At 34.7% G+C, this 18,111-nt stretch overlaps 1 long non-coding RNA gene across 1 annotated transcript in view; it reads left to right on the plus strand.

Moving 5' to 3' along the window:
* LOC102153911 overlaps window positions 1-15,576 on the plus strand; it is a 29,770-nt gene extending 14,194 nt beyond the window's left edge. Inside the window, exons 2-3 of the long non-coding RNA XR_005363090.1 lie at window positions 14,639-14,967; window positions 15,263-15,576. This is a non-coding gene — a long non-coding RNA (uncharacterized LOC102153911). The remainder of the gene's footprint in view (window positions 1-14,638; window positions 14,968-15,262) is intronic.
* The last annotated feature ends 2,535 nt before the right edge of the window (window positions 15,577-18,111 follow it).

Consider the following 18,111-nt stretch of genomic DNA (forward strand, 5'->3'; position numbering starts at 1 on the left):
GTTTATGATTGTGAAAAATAATCCCAAATTTGGCTCCCCCCCAAAAAAGACCAGATATTGGTTATGATTCCATCAGTTATTGGCTATGGAGTTTAGTCATTTAAACTTAATTTTGACTTCAAATTTATTTCAACACAAAAAATCTAAAGATATAATTGAATCTTCTGAGAAGAATCATCTCAAAAGGCTCAGGAGGTAGATGTCATGGCATCTTCAAAACTTAAAGCTTTGAGAATCCAAGTAAGTTAATTTTGAGTTTTCATAGCAACATATTTTGAGGCCAAACATCAAACTTAAGGTATGTTTAAGTTTTTAGAATAAAAGCTCAACTGGGTGTTATATGTAAGTGACAAGTCACTAAATTCTACCCCTGAAACCAATATTACACTATATGGTAACTAACTAGAATTTAAATAAAAACCTAAAAAAAAAAAAAAAAAAAAAAAAGGAAAAAAAGCTCATGGTCTAACACATTCTAGAGATCCACTCATCACATACTTGATTTTTTGAGTTTTTTGTTTTAAACTTTGTACTTACCATTTACAATGAGATCATACAAGGAATTTACATTGTTCATATAACACTGAGAATATATGATTGACCTGATTTAGCAAAATCTTGTTAGAATGAGAGAAGTGATTATACTTTATTAAATAGAGGGCAGATTATTTTTAAAAATCAACATTATACTAGATGTTGAGATCCTTGAACTACAGTTAAAATTTTAGTATAGTTTAATAGGGTTTTACTAGCTAAATAAACTCGCTGTACATGGATTATCTTCCTTATTTGTGCAAATGATAAATCAACCTATTCTTTATCTTTGGAGATGGCTTCAGAAGCAAAGGCTGTGTTTCATGAGATAATAGAGGATAAAAGCGGCAGCATATTTTTAAGATATCTTTTTTTTAAAATTTTTACTTATTTGGGGATCCCTGGGTGGTGCAGCGGTTTGGCGCGGGCCTTTGGCCCAGGGCGCGATCCTGGAGACCCGGGATCGAATCCCACGTCGGGCTCCCGGTGCATGGAGCCTGCTTCTCCCTCTGCCTGTGTCTCTGCCTCTCTCTCTCTCTCTCTCTCTCTCTGTCTCTGTGACTATCATAAATAAATAAAAATTAAAAAAAAATTTAAAATTTTTACTTATTTATGATAATCACAGAGAGAGAGAGACAGAGGCAGACATATAGGCAGAGGGAGAAGCAGGCTCCATGCACCGGGAGCCCGACGTGGGATTCGATCCCGGGTCTCCAGGATCGCGCCCTGGGCCAAAGGCCCGCGCCAAACCGCTGCACCACCCAGGGATCCCACTTTTAGGATAACTTAAAAAGATAAAACAAGGTGAAGATCTTGCCAACAATTTAACAACATGATATCTGTAAGAAAACATCTATCAGTGGTAAAAACTCAATCACAAATTGAATATAGATATTTGACTTAGCTTCTCTGTTCAACTTATAGGAGATTTTTGGGTTGGTGAAACTTGTCTTTAAAATTTTTTTAATAAAGCGCTAAATAAATTGAATTCATTGTATTTATTTTTTAAATTTGGTTAAAATGCAATTTAAAATTATACATTAAAAACTTCAATGAACAATTTCATTGGCAATCATTAAATTGAATATCTAAGGGGATGTAGGAATAAGAGATTAATGTAATCAGCCATTTTCTTACTACTGCTGATGTGAACATAAAATATTACATATTTAGTATGTAAACTGTATATATTCTAAAAGCAATAAGAAATGGTCTTGCAAAAAAAATGGCAGATGTTTGACAATGCAGATTTCTCCTCTTAAAGTTTGCTGTACCATCCCAACAATACAACAAATACTTAAAATCCCAAAACAAAGAAAACCTACTCCACAAAATTAACCTTAACAACCGGGAAGTTAAAAAAAACAAATCTCAGGTTTGCCTAACTACAAATCCTATTGTGCCAAGAAGATGAAGATGAAGATTCCGTACTCTGTAGAAGTACTTCCAGAAGTCACTTCCAAAGGTGGCTTCTATAACATCATCTGAACAGGAAAGCAAATGATCCTAACTATGATCATAACTATTATCTTAGAAAAATTAAGAGAATAATTGCAACCCCCATATAGAGGTGGCATTCTGAAAAACATCGTAAATTGTATACTTTACATAGCAAAAAAAAGAAAAGAAAAGAAAAGAAAAGAAAAGAAAAAATTAGTTCTGTAGAATGAAATAAACAACGGAAAATTAACTTCATCTACATGAATTGCTATCTTTCCCCTTTCCCTTTCTGTTCCTGCCATCTTGCTCTTTTTATTTTTTTAATACTTTATTTATTTATTTATTCATGAGAGAGAGAGAGAGAGAGAGAGAAGCAGAGACACAGGCAGAGGGAGAAGCAGGCTCCATGCAGGGAGTCTGATGTGGGACTTGATCCCGGGTCTCCAGGATCACGCCCTGTGCTGAAGGCGGCGCTAAACCGCTGAGCCACCGGGCTGCTCCATCTTGCTCTTTTTAAACATTTTTTTTTAATGCATCATGCCCCTTATCTAAATATATTCGAGAATAATATTTTCCCCATTTGTAACCATCAACACCATTCCTTTTTTTTTTTTTTTTTCATCAACACCATTCCTGATGTGCAGATTCCCATTCATCCCAAGTAGACATTGGCTTCCCAGACTAGATTAAGTCTCCTTATTATCCCATACTTTCTTATTTTAACAACCTCACAATTATATTTTCTTACTGTCTATTTTTGCACTATACTATAAGGCCAACGAGGTTGGGGACCACATTTGATTGGGGGCCAAATTTACCTCATTTAGTAACTGATGCGTCTAGTACTTCGTATATTACTGGATATATTTGATATATCCATTTATCTAGCTGTTAAATGAAAGAATACATAGAAGATGAGAAGGTTATTAGTTCTCAGTAAAGCACCTCCTGATAAAAATTTGTAGTAAGAGGAATTTAGAGATATTACAGACCCTTAAAACCTGAAGAGATTAAGTGACTAGCTCTATGATGCTATAAGTTATCAGTTAGTGGCAAAGGTTGAATTAGTCCTCAGTGAACCTAGCTCTCTTAGCCACAAGAACACTGGGCACATGAACCACAGAAGCTGTTCAAATGCACATCTCTGGCCTCTATACCTGAAGAGTTCCTACTCAATATGCAGGGCCAATATAACTATTAGCCACAGTAAACACAGGGCCTAGGGCCTACACACTTTTAGGGAGGTATGAAAATATTTTAATATTTTTAAAAATCATAAGAAAAATATGAGCCTTTAGGTCAAAGTAAAATTTTAAATGCATAATATGAATATATTTGTCTTTATACTAACAAAAATATAAGAGAAGGCGGCCCACGGGGGAAAAACGTATGGCTCATAAAAGTCATAAAGTGACCCTGTGAATAAGTCTGAGGTGGAAATTTTTAGGAACTTTCTCAAATGATTTTGAAGAAGGTAATCCTTAGGACCACATTTGAGTTATATGGTAGATTTTTCTGCTCTAGTCCTAACTCAGATTTATTGGAGAATAATCTGAGTTATCGATTTTCTAAAGAAAAAGATCCCTTTGTTAAGAATATTGTTTATTAATACAGAAAATGATTCAAATACACAGAAAAGAATGTAAACTTCTCTTTGTCACATTAGGAATAAAGAAATGTGTGGGAAATATCAGAAAGGGAGACAGAACATAAAGACTGCTAACTCTGGGAAACGAACTAGGGGTGGTAGAAGGGGAGGAGGGCGGGGGGTGGGAGTGAATGGGTGACGGGCACTGGGTGTTATTCTGTATGTTAGTAAATTGAACACCAATAAAAAAAAAAAAAAAAAAAAAAAAAAAAAAAACAGCAAGAAAAAAAAAAAAAAAAGGAATAAACACATTAAATCACATAAGAAGATTGAAACTAAAGAAAGTAGCAGGTAACTTCATTAGTAAATAGGGAAATTGAAATTATAAATAATATTTCAACTCACTTCAGGATAAAAATAATCCAATATATATTTTCATTATGACTGAATGGGATTTAGCACAGACAAGAAATTCTGGTATAACACAGGAGAGATTATTATTATAATTCATTACATTAGTAGGAAAGATAGTAAAAAAAAATCAATTATCTCAAAAGATGATGAGAAAAAATGACAAAATTCTACATCTATTCTTGATTAAAATACCAAAAAATTATGTTTGGAGCATTTCTTTCTTAGCATGACAAAGAGTACAGATTTAAAACTGAGAGCTAACATTTTTTAAAAATTTCATTTATTTATTCATGAGAGACACACACAGGGGGGAGGGCAGGGGGGGGGCGGCAGAGACACAGGCAGAGGGAGAAGCAGGCTCCATGCAGGGAGCCCGATGTGGGACTCGATCCCGGGTCTCCAGGACCATGACCTGGGCCGAAGGTGGCGCTAAACTACTGAGCCACCCGGGCTGCCTGCTAACATTATACTTAATGGAGAAACATGGTTATTCTCTTTAAAAAACAGGAATAAGATAAGAATATACTCTTTACCAACTCTTACTTAATAATATACCAGAACATACTAAGCCATGACTATCCAAAAAGGACAATAATTAAGATACAAATATAGGAAAATTAAAAATAGAAAAAATGTTCTGTGAATAAAATCATTATATACCTGAACTCAAGAAAATCAAGCAAAAAATACAGAAATGAAATAATAAAGTAACAAAGCCTCTATAAACAGCTAAATATCATGGTATACATGGAAACAAAGTGTAGAGGCAGAAACATGAAAAGCTGGTAGCTCCACTTTTTCCACATCCATTTCAATTTATGGTGAATTTATATGACGTACTTTGAACTAGATTCAGAAGCCAAGATATAGCTAATGCATTGGCATCTCCAAATTATCAGCACACAACTCACCATCTGTACATATGCTTTGTGGGAGAAGGGTGACATTTGTTCCTGAGCACTCACTCAACCATGCATAAACACAAATGCATGCACATAAAACATATACACCCACTCACAAGTACACACACGAAAACACAAACATACATTTCTACACACACAAACACATATACATTCATATAGGTTTGCACATGTACATATAAAACGCATATATATACACATGCCCCTCTCCTCTTTCAGAGGATATTTGGCAAATGTCCAAAAGGATTAAAATCAGAATTTTCATGGACAAAAGCTAGAAGGTAATGGAAATAGAGTTCACATCCCTATAGTCTCGATATGAAATTCATGTTACTAATCACAGTACTTTGGGGCCACCTCTATAAACAGAGAGTGAGAATATTTGCCTTAAAGGGGCTAAGGGCTATGGGTGATAGCATTCACAAAGTGATTAACACAATGCTGGCACATAGTGTACGCTTAACTGAATGTTAGACTTTTTTTTTAGTACTCTTTCCTATGTAATGTCATTATCTAAAATTCATGTGACAGCTCTACAGCAGTCTACAGTCATTCAGCAATCTACTTTTCTAAATCTCAAGGACCTGGAGATCTGTCAAAAGAATAAACTTCTAAATTATGAAGATCAAGTATTTTATTCCCGGGCCAATGTTTTTTCACTATAACATGGTGATGACTGTCAGAAGGAAATACGGTTAGTCCACAGACTGGGTAGGTTGAGTGGTAGAAAAAAATGGTAGTAAAGTTGTAAGTAAAAATGTGGAGGAGCAATGCTTCAAAGGGAGAGAGAAGAAGGTACTGAATGTAGGACATAATGAAAGCAGTAACATTTGCTACCTGTGATTTGAGAAGAAGGTGAATGAAGAGGAATCCAGAGATACTCTAGGTACATGCAAGGAAACTGCTATTTGAGGAAAATTTGATAAAGTTGTTATTCAAGCGTTGAGGTTGAAAAGGCAGCAGGCTATCGGAAATCAGTATTATCAAAACGAATAAGGTAGATTTGACATATTGTAAAAAGTTTTAGACCTTGAATCAGAAGACTTGCATTTACTGTACAGCCAGTCACAAGTCATTTAACTTGAGTACCAATTTTCATAAGTGTAAAATGGAGAAGATAATTCTTTATTATCTAAGAGAGTTGTTGTGGATCACAAATAATATCATATTTATTTACCTTAAATAATTCTTAATTGTAAAAGTTTTTAATGTAAGAATTGAAATACCACCCATTTGTTTCCATAAGATATTTGTGACCTGTTTCCGGTATTGGATATTGTGGATGTAGTTTTATTTTTTAACAACTTGCCTAGAACCTAGTAAGAAAACTGTCAAATGAACAAACTGTTATAATACGGGACATAAATTTTAAAGATGGATGCTGACCTCTATCTGCAAGACATAAGAAAAATCTATAAAATAATTAGATATGTAGATGGAAAGATGAGGGATTTTTATTATATGTTTGCTTTTTTTCTGTCTTTGTTTTTACATTTTTCTTCCCTACACTCAACCTGACACTTTGCTTAACTTAAGACTCCTGATTATCAGGTTTACTCAATGTGGAATTATTTTTACCCCAAGCGCAGTTGTATTAGGCTAATAAGAATGTTGTGGGATCTGTTTATTAGCTTGGCCTCCTCATTAATGAGACTCATGTGGCTTTCAGTGTGTAATTATCCACCTTAAGGGAATGAGGTGGTTTCCTGCCTGAGAGTCAATCTGGCTACCAGTGAAGAGTGGCATTATTCAATCCCAGCAGTTCTATTCTCCTTGGAGATAATGATAGAAATGACATAATATCATGCTCATAATTCTCAGTGTATTTTATCAACATTAACTGATTTATATCTAACAAGGTTGTTTGCTGATCTGAGAATCCAGTTACTAATATAATTTTGAAAAAGGTGCTTTTTGAGGCTAAAAGCTAGGGAAGTTAGATGACTGCCCTGGAATTAGAAAATAGTGTAAACTATCAGTGATGCTGTCTTATTTCAAGGACTCATAAAAAATATAGGTAGCTTTTGAATTGCAGTAGAGCTCTGTTTAAAAGTGTGGTTACTAGTCATTTTTAAAGCATGCAGTATTCATTTTCTTGAGAAATCTACTTAAAATGCTGTTTAGGTACTTACTCAGGTCCACCAAAGTACATTTACTGTTTAATGGACTGGAACTATAGGTAGTAATTCACCTATTTCATACAAACTAACCCCAGTGATTTTATGGGAAATTACATTCCAAATTTCAACTTTGATATTACAATATATGGCATGGAGAAAAGAAACCCTCATTCCATATTCACTTAACTCTCATCCATAGAGAAAAATTAGAGTCTTTTCTGGTTCCTGGAGAGTAGCAGCAGCTCTAGTTGGGAGGGCAAAGGCGTTAAATACTCTAGGGCACAGATTGACCAGCTTTCCACGTAAAAGGCCAGATAGTAAAATATCTTGGCTTTGTGGGCCAAGAGACAAAATCAAAGCTATTACATAGGTATTTATAAACAACAGAGAAACTTCCACATTTTTAATTGAGAAATTAAAAATATATTAATTGAGTACATTTTGTAATTCAGGTCTACTAACAAGGAAAATAGAAATTCTATTCTATTAAGCATTTTGCTTAATTTTGTTTCAGTTAATATTTTCCATCACCAAAATCAACTGCAAATATTTATCGGGTAACGCTGATCTACAAGGATATTTTTACACATTTCAGCTCTAAAAAAATTTTTTTTCACACAGATCGGTATTGATAAATACTGGTAGCAGGCCATGGGTTATGACCTTAAACATATTTTTTCACTTGGAAGGCTTTTATAGATTCTATTATTCTTTTGCCATCAACCATTAACCATGTCATGTCATTGCTGTTGTGCAGATTAGTCACTTCCAAAACAAAATTAGGTGGAAGCTCCTCAATTGCATAGTTAAATGGATTTTGAAATACAGAAATTTCTTTGGCACTTGTAGTAAGGTCTGAAAATGCTACTGAAATTATAGTTTGAGTTCCTAAAATATAACACTAAAACATTTTGTGAAAATGGACACCTTGCATCTTATTTTAATTTCTGACTGGTATCATGGGAAGTATAGAAAGCAGTTTGATTTACCTGTAATCCACAGTGGGTGGCTGCTGCTGCAAATGGCAAGATTTCATTCTTTTTTACGGCTGAATAATATTCTATTGTATATATAGATCACATCTTCTTTATCCATCCATCTATCAATGCGCTGCTTCCATAATTTGGCTATTGCAGATAATGTTGCAATAAGCATAGGGGTGCATGTATCCCTTTGAATTAGTGTTTTCATATTCATTGAGTAAATATCCATTACTGGATATTTACTGTGTTTGCTGGATGGTAGGGCAGTTCTATTTTTAATTCTCTGAGTAAACTCCACACTGTCTTCCACAGTGGCTGACCAGTATGCATTCCCAACAGTCCACAAGGATTCCTTTTTCTTTACATCCTCGCCAACACTTCTTTCTTGTGTGTGTGCATGTGTGTGTGTGTGTGTGTGTGTGTGTGTGTGTTTTCATTCTGACAGGTATGAGGTGACAATACATTGTGGTTTTGATCTGCATTTCCCTGATGAGTGATGAGCATCTTTTGATGTGTCTGTTGGCCATCTGTATGCATTAGAGAAATGTCTGCTTATATCTTCTACCCATTTTTTAATTTGATTATTTATTTCTGGGGTTTTGTGGTATCTTTATTTTTTATTTAAATTTTAATTAGTTGACATGCAGTGCAATATTGGTTTCAGAAGTAAAATTCAGTGATTCATCACTTAAACATACAACACCCAGTGCTCATCACAAGTGCCCTTTTTATTTTTTTAATTTTAATTTTTTTAATTTTTTTTTAATTTATTTTTTTATTGGAGTTCAATTTGCCAACATATAGCATAACACCCAGTGCTCATCCCGCCAAGTGCCCCCTCAGTGCCTGTCACCCAGTCACCCCCACCCCCCACCCACTTCCCCTTCTACCACCTAGTTCGTTTCCCAGAGTTCGGTGTCTCTCATGTTTTGTCACCCTCACTCTTATTTTCACTCATTATCTCTCCTTTCCCTTTACTCCCTTTCACTAATTTTTATATTCTATTTTTGGGGTATTGAATTGTAGAAGTTCTTTATATATTTTAGATACTAACTCTATTGGTTATGTCATTTGCAAATATCTCCTCCCATTCAGTAGGCTGTCTTTTAGTTTTGTTGATGGTTTCTTTTGCTGTGCAGAAGCTTTTTACTTTGATATAGAGGGAAGAAGACAGTCTTCAAAGATGGTGTTTGGAAAACAGGTACATGCAAAAGAGTGAAACTGGATCACTTTCTTACTCTATACACACAAATAAACTCAAAATGGATTAAAGACCTACATGTGAGACTTGTTGCCATAAAAATCCTAGAAGAAAGCACAGGCAGTAATTTTCTCTGACATTGTCCATAGCAACAATTTTCTAGATATGCTCCTGAGGCAAGGGAAATAAAAGTAAAAATAAGCTATTGTGACTGTATCTTGCAATTTATTCTTGCTGGGCTTCCAGTATGATGTTGATGCTTTTTAAATTTTTTATGTATTGATCTAATTCAATAACAATCTACATTCTACTGTGTCTCAAAATTATCAGAAGTCCACTTTTCCCTTCTTTTTCTGTTTTAACATAATGTGTATGCACTGGTAATAAAAATATTACAGGTTATGGGATAGAGATATGTGTGGCACTTAAAACATTGAGAATTTATAACTATATTACTGTGATTGGTAGTACTTTGAGCAGTAGTGTGAAACAAAGGGAGAGCCACATGTTGTCTCTGTAGCAACTACTCAACTCTGCTACTGTAGCCCACAACCTTAGAAAATATGAGGTAAATTTGTATGGCTGTGTTCCAACAATAAAACTTTATTTATGATTATGAAATATGAATTTTATACACTTTTCACACATCATGAAGTCTTATCCTTCTTTTGATTTTTCTCAAAATGTATGTACCATTCTTTTTTTTTTTTTTTAAAGATTTTACTAATTTATTCATGAGAGACACAGAGAGAGGTAGAGACACAGGCAGAGGGAGAAACAGGCTCCATGCAGGGAACCCGATGTGGGACTCGATCCCGGGTCTCCAGGATCACACCTTGGGCTGAAGGTGGTGCTAAACCACTGAGCCACCCAGGCTGCCCCATGTATGCACCATTCTGAGCTCTCAGGCAACACAAAAACAGGTGGCAGACTGGATTTGTCCCATGGGCTGAGGTTTGCTGACCCTTGATCTTAGTGATAGGAAATATCTAGGGAGGGTGAAAAGGAGGAATAAAGGTTTCATATAAAGACACAAGCCAAAAAAAAAAAAAAAAAAAGACACAAGCCTAGGGCTATGGGCCAATACCTTAACATATATTCTTCTGAGAGAGGACAAGTCTGTGTATATGCGTGTGTACTGTGTCCATATGTGTATATACGGGTGAACAAATATTTAAGTGTGGCCAAATGTATGCATATTTAGGTGTTTGTGTCTATGTGTGTGTGTAAATATGTGCATAATTTTTTTAATACTCAGTTGCACGTAAACACACAAACATGTAAGGGCTCAGTAGCGAATCATAATTACCTTTTTTTCCCCACAGGTGTATGAACAGATAGTTGTGTGTTGATAATTTAAAGATGCCATATATCAGTAATATCTTGACTATAGGATTTATCTCAAAGTTATACTTTGTAACCTGTTTCCAAAGAGTCTAGATAAGTCTCTTTCAATAACATTGTTCTTTTGATGAGCTAGCCAGAAACTGAATTGCCACATAACTCTTCAGACAACTACACCAGATTTAGTGCCAAAATTTAAATGTCCACACCTCCAAGGCACATCTCCATTTACTCCTAATTTAAAAAAAAATCTCATCTTAAAATACGTATCTCCCTGGGAGTTACGAAAGTTAATTTGTCTTCTAGTTTCATTTTTTTTGTTTTTTTTTTTCTTTCAAATATATTATTTAACTTTCTGAAGTGTTTGGAGGCACTCTGGATAAATGGGGAAAATATCAAATGAAAAAGTTTTTTTTTTTCATCCTGTGGGACTATATGCAGGGGGTGACAGGTCAGCACACATTTTCTTGCCAATTCCATATGTGAAATTCATGGGATACTCAGAAATAGTGTGTGCCTCAATCTACTCAGCTGGAAAGTTGGATTTTAAAAAATGGCTTGCAGAGAGAATATGGAAGGTATGGTGCCTGGCAATTGAAGTGGACTGTAGGAGATTCCCAACACATTACATGTCTCAAATGATGAGCACTCCAAGTAATATAACAAGGAGAGAAAGGTTATTATCAAATACAGCCTTAGTCAACAAGAGGATTTCCTGCTGTCTGTGGACACAGAGGGATGAGAAAACATAAAGTCACAGTGAGTACTGTTTGCTCTATGATATTTAGAAGTAATTTTATCATAAAATTTACTTCTGTACTTTAAGCTGCCAGAAACCTCTGAAATGAAACAAAGCTTTGAGTGAAGGAACAGTCCCTAGACCTATCATGTAAAAATCTCTTCTAATAATATACTTTTCATTTATTCAACATCTAATTATTTCCTGTCTGTGAGTTGGCTTTTTTGGGGGGATGGATCTGACTTCTGTTCATATAAAAATATTTTCTTCTTTTATTTCCAAGACATATTCTAACGATTGATTTTTACCCTTTTTTGAAATTATGGCATTTTTTCTTGTTATGCTTCTAATAATACATAGCAAAATAGGAAATCAACCTCATAAATAATGTATCAAAACTTTCACCTTTTAAAAGTGATTTACCTGGCTCAAAGAGGACAGATTTGCACCTATAATTAAATAAAAAAGAAACTGCTGTCTCTCAAATGTGCCTGTGTTCCCCAAAGACAGTAAAATAAGTCAGTCTGATCAATTATAAAAGAGTGAATGTCAGTCATTATATGTAACTCTAAATAAATATAGAGAACACAACATATTAGATACTATATGGGAATGATGGAAAATATCCCTCAGTTATGATGTCAGTGAATGCACAATTTCTGCTGTTCAGAACTGTTTCTGTGCTAAAATTACCAGTTATATGGATTTTTCAGAATATGTGGAAAATAGATCCTGAACTGCAACTGAAGTGGGTGTTTACTTCTACTCTTCTTTAGATCTGAAAGTCAATTCTGTTACAGGTCAGGTTTGCAAAGCTAAATAAAATTAGTATATGCTCTCCCAACCAAATGGCTCAAATATCTGTGATTCTATGTACCTCAACAGTATATGAGTATCTTACAACTCTAAGTTTTTGGCATCCTTGAGAAGGAAATAAGTGAAAGCAGGAGAACTAGACAAAATCTACACTACATTGCACTTGATTAGCTCATGGATTGATCAGACATTGATCTTTTGAGTAAACTATGGGTGACTTAACCCTACCTTCTCCCAGATTAGACCTTTGTAATCAGTCACTATTTCAGAAACGTACATGACCCATAACTGTTTTTGTCTCTTTAAGTATCTCAGTCTGACTTGAAAACTTTGATCTCTGATGAGATTAAAACAAAAATTAAACCAATATATAAAGATTCAATGCTTGATCTTAGCTGAATCTAACTATGAGTTTTCTTTCTGTTTACAGATAAGGACGTTTCCTCCTAAATTGTTAGATTTTTATCATATATATGACATATATCTTTTCATCTCTATACTATACTATGAAAAAATCAATATGGAGATGCATCATTGTCTTTCAGGTGTCAAAATTTGTTGATAAATATATAGTTTATATGAAGCTTATAAATGGCAAGTAAACAACTGTGACTTAAACTAATACGAAATTCAAATAAAAATGCATGTGTGGTCTAACAAATAAAGTAGATGGCCCAGGTTCAAAGTTAGGAATGAACTAGTTCTGTGGGTAAAGCCATTTTACCTAGCTATGCCTGTAAGACAGTAAGAAAAAAAGCAAGAACTTATTGAATATTACAACTAAATTTGGGTTCTTGATAAATCAGTCAATATACTTTGTACAGAAATTATCTCTTCCAACACATGATTGTTTCTAGTTCATATTATGCTTACAAAGGATGGATTTTCATCACATCAAATGGCTTAATTTGGTTAATTGTGTTTCTTTCTCAATATACCATCTGTTTGAGTCAGGGTTAAGTTGAAGATAACTGAAACACCTCTGGTAATTTTAAGCAGAAAAGGATTTAATACAAGAATTCAGTTTGTGCAAACTTATTGGAAAGCCTGGAGGGAAGTCTCTAATACCATAGAAGTAATCCACCAGGTGAATCTCTTCCTTTGTTATACTTAAGAATTTAGAGCACTGTCTTTTCAACCATATGGTTCAGGAATGTATTATTGTAGCTGCTGTAGTCTCTAGATTAGAAAACTATGTACTTTGACTCCAGTGTCACATTACACCTATATATTGGCAAAAATTGATGCCCTGAGTCTTCTCAATATTCACAAATTAATTATGTGTCACTGGGATTTCTGCAAATGTTGTTACAGAAAAATTCAGGGCCTGGATGAGTATGATGACAAAAAGAAAAAAAAAAGGCAGAAATGGTAGACCTGTGGCTTCCACATTACTCTGCCTTACTTAGACATGAATGTTGCTTAACTGTCCAAATCTAAACCACATTCTGAGCCTGTTTGCAAGAGTCTTACAAATGTAGATTTAGCTTCTTAACCTCAGTAGCATGGGAAAGCACAAGTAGAAAAAAGGTGAGTGGATATTGAACAATAAAACAGGATAACTCCCACTGTCCAGCAATGTTCACTGACCACTCATGTTACTCTTCCCATACATAAATTTCCAAACAACAGTAGCAGCAACAACTGATTTTTCATTCAATACAACTATTCCCCCCATATAAATAAAAACATACTGCCCCCAAGAAAAGAAACCCAGGCTTCTAATAGTCATAGAATCCTTCTTTAAATGATGTTCCTTGGGGATCCCTGGGTGGCTCAGCGGTTTGGCACCTGGCTTTGGTCCAGGGCGTGATCCTGGAGTTCCGGGATCAAGTCCCACATCGGGCTCCCAGCATGGAGCCTGCTTCTCCCTCTGCCTGTGTCTCTGCCCGACCACCCCCCCCTCCATGTCTGTCATGAATAAATAAGTAAAATCTTAAAAAAAAATAAATGGTGTTCCTTCCTCTGTTAGTTCATTAACCTTCCCATCTATATATCCTACAAGGTTATCAAAGAATAATTTACAATATAAAATGAGGGAAACTAAGTGGGAGAAAGGAATAATATTTACATAGACATAGCTACCTAAAGAAAAAGAGGCTATTCCAGCTTTTGTTTCTCCAAATGGTCACAAGAGTATGTTTGCTATTTAAAGTATTATTTTACATCTTCTGAATTTCATGCTTCCATTGCCCTCAGCTGTTTGAGGTTAAATGATGGGTGAGTTAAGGCAAACCTTCATTCCTGATGAGCCTGAGCTGTTACTGGTGACGTCTGTTTTGGATTACTGGAATTGTACATGAACTTACACCTGGTAATTCAAAGGGCGTGGTAATATAAAGACGCATCTATACATCTATACATAGCCCTTCTGTTCTAGATACTCACATACTACTGTCCCTGACACATCTTAGTAGCAGCTCTAGGTCTCTATAAAATTAATATTAATCTTCTTATCCAATAGAGAAACCTCGTTTTCTCCTGTTACTTTAAGGTCATAAGGAGCCCAGAAATGGCTAATAGCAGACTCATTTTCCAGGTCTAGAAACAAGTGTGCCATCTGATAGAAACATTTCCTTGGATATTATAGCCTCTAAACTAGTAGAGGTCAAAACTGTGAGAAGAACAAGGACATTTTTGCAAGAGGACACATCATCAAATTCCACATTATAAATTCACATTACAGAAGATGCACCAAGAATCAATGTCTGATACCTCACCTCTTAACATCTATGAAGTTGATGATTTGACACTGGGACCTCTGCCAATGTTGCCACAGAACAGTTCAATGCTACTGTGACCATGCTTGCCACCAAAAGAGCAGAAGTAATGGGAGCACAGCTTCACTCTTCTGCATCCAAATGTCATGTGAGTGCCTCCGATTCTTTTAGCCCAGAACATATATAGACCCTAGCTGGAAGGGATCCTGGAAAACACAACATATTGGAAGGAAGGTGGAATGGAGGTTGAGTGTCAGTCCATTTTACCTACCACACCAATTTTACAACATTCTTTTTAATTCAGGTCATGGGTTATCCAATTATAAAAGCCAAAGTGATGTTCACTATTTTTCTGTTCATCATTCAAAATGGCATAAAATCCTTCTTTTTACCCAGTGTGTTCCCCAATTATTCAACTGTTTTTATTTCTTGTTTTATTCTAGATCCTAATTTTACTTCTGCCAGGCAAGCCTTCCTGTCCAATTTGAATTTTTTCATTTGGCAACCAAGAATTCAATATCGTATTATGTTTGCAATGGATCACCCCAGGTTATCTTGCTCCTAAGGCCCTTATTTGTGTCTCTTCATTGTTCTTTGCTAAAAGTTATGCCTCTCTCTCTCTTTTCTTTGGTGGGGGGGGAGCCTCTCTCTTTTTAAATAACTTTCCAAATGAAGTTTTCCTATGCCAGCTCTTTGAGAAATTGGTCACCTAATTCCATGGACAACACTTTGTATCACTAATTATCTTCAGCCAAACATTGGATATAAATATATACTATTAAATATTCTTGAAGTGTTTACTCTGAATGTTTAATTTATATAACCATAATATCCTTTATATAAGTATAAAAACTTTTTCCCCTTTTTTCCATTTAACAAATATTTACTCAGTGCTATTATGTGCAGAATGAATTAATTGTATCCGTGGGGATAGGAAAATGTATAGCCTGATAAATATAGACTAGCACTCTATACATGAAGGTTGTGAGTGATTATGATTTATTTTATATCCTAAGAGGTACAGTAGAATGTTGGCCACAGACCCAAACCTGTAACTCCAACTCATACATTTATAAAGTTATACATCATATTTCAGATAGAAATATAAAATTAAAGAAATGAAATTTCATGGGTTCAAGTATTCTTTACTTTGCCATCCAAGTATACAATCTTGTAAATGGAAATAAACACTAAATAGGTAATAAAAAATTCAGCTGCTAACAGCATTATTATACTTTATATTACCAGTTTCATTGTTTAGTTCTTTTGAATTCAAGGATTATTCCACAAAGGAAAAATTAAATATTTTTTTAAAAGAACATTTAGGCAGTAATTGATTCTTTTATTTCTCCTTTCTGCTTAGTGGGCTTTAGGAAGTCAAATTTCTTCATAAAAAGGAGAGAAAAACATATCAAAATATTACCTTTTTCCTAACACTGCTTTAAAAATATCTAGTAATATTTATTTTTCCAACGTAATTTGCATGAGTTTTCTTTATGTTTTGGTTGGTGTTTGGGGCCAATTTGGCTCAAGATTTTAAGAAGAAAAATATTAATTGTCCATATCAGATTGTAAGGTCTATAAAACGCTATAAAATGATCAAGCTGATTATATATTATATTTATATAGCTATATATCCTCATATGCAGATAAAACTGATCAATAGGACTATATATTATATCCATATAACTATATATCTATATAGCCACACACACATATGCATTAAAATGTGTAGTTTATTTGGGGAAAATGCTATAGAATATACTAATGAACTCTTAAATTGCTGCCCACATCTATTCAGTTCTTAAAAGGAGAAACTGCCAGTAACTTACTTTCTCCCAGAAATTAAATGAATTATTGTGCCCACTGAACTGATTTTTCTTACTTCTCATTATACTCATTTAATTTATCCAGATTGTAAGAATTTTATTTTAGCTTCTTTAAGGAGTCACATTTAGCCTATAGCCAAATACTGTTTATGTTTTAGGAAAAGTAGAATAGTAGTTGTAGATTATCAAACTTATTTCAAAATATTTTAGGTCACAAACAACAAGTATTTAGGTTTAATCTCATTAAAAATCTTAAGACAAAATCAGGATTGTATTAGCATATTCACACATAAATCAATTAACAATACAGAACTGTAGACTCATATCTTTATGTCTCTGCAATTGTCAATTGCTAATACAGATATCAGGATATAATTGGACCATTTCATAGTGTGAAAGGGTGAGGTCTTGTTTTTAGGTCCTTGTACCTGTAAATCATAGCAGAAAACACATCTTAAAACTGAGGTGGCAAGACTGACGTGTGCATTCACACGCACTTGGTGTAAGTCTTCACACTACGTTCTACAAAGTGCTGTAATATTTGTCAATTAATATCACTGATACTTAAAGGCTTTAAGTATATTTTGTTTCCTCAAAATTACTTGGAAGAGTTTAGAGTCATAAACAAGAGTCACTTCTTGAGTCTTGGTCCATTCCTAGGTTTTAAAACTAGTTTTAGATAGGCCCGAGTAATTTAGTAGATGGAGAAGGGACACATCTTTTGTAAGAACTCTTGTGAACTCTATGTTTCCCTTCAGGTTCAGAGGCCAGGTTCTTAATTTGGGACCCCGTGTCTTTCCACAGGTCGTCCTGTTAGCCTGTTGTGAAACTTGAAAAATGTGACCAGCCTGTAGTTTAGTCTTACAAGGAGCTAACAAGTTAGGATTCATTCAAGAAAATAGACTTATTCCAATAAAATATCTTTATTTTCTAGAGTATTCAGATATTTCTTGATTTAATGAGCATTAATCAGCTGCATTGGTGTTATAGGACTCATCGTTAGATGTGCAGCTCACGGACCTTATCCACCAGACAAATGTATCTGAACTTCTGGCAGTGGAAGTTAGTGATTCTTTTATACTCCACGGTTTGTTAATTACTAAGAGAAAAATGAGAGGCAGTGAATAGTTAGTTACACAATAGAGCACATTGAGATAGTGGGTGGAAATCAGTATGAAGAGTTTGCTAGTCAAATTCTCCTGGATCTGGACCCTTGGTCTAAATGTTATTCATCAGTGACATGGTACTCTTTGGTTTCCCCAGTCCAGAGGTTATGGAACAGCCTAGGGATTACTCACAACATGAGAGCCTCAACAACAAGGCCTGTTGTGATATAGACCCCAGTATCTGATAGTCAAGCTGTATTACTAAGATTAGAGTCAGGCAAAAGTTAAACAATATGTAGACTAATTATGTTTGCAAAGAAAATAGAGGCCAAAATAAAAAATGGATTAGGATGAATA

This window comes from Canis lupus, chromosome 8 (genome assembly GCF_011100685.1).
Source record: "Canis lupus familiaris isolate Mischka breed German Shepherd chromosome 8, alternate assembly UU_Cfam_GSD_1.0, whole genome shotgun sequence".
Lineage (NCBI taxonomy): Eukaryota > Metazoa > Chordata > Mammalia > Carnivora > Canidae > Canis > Canis lupus.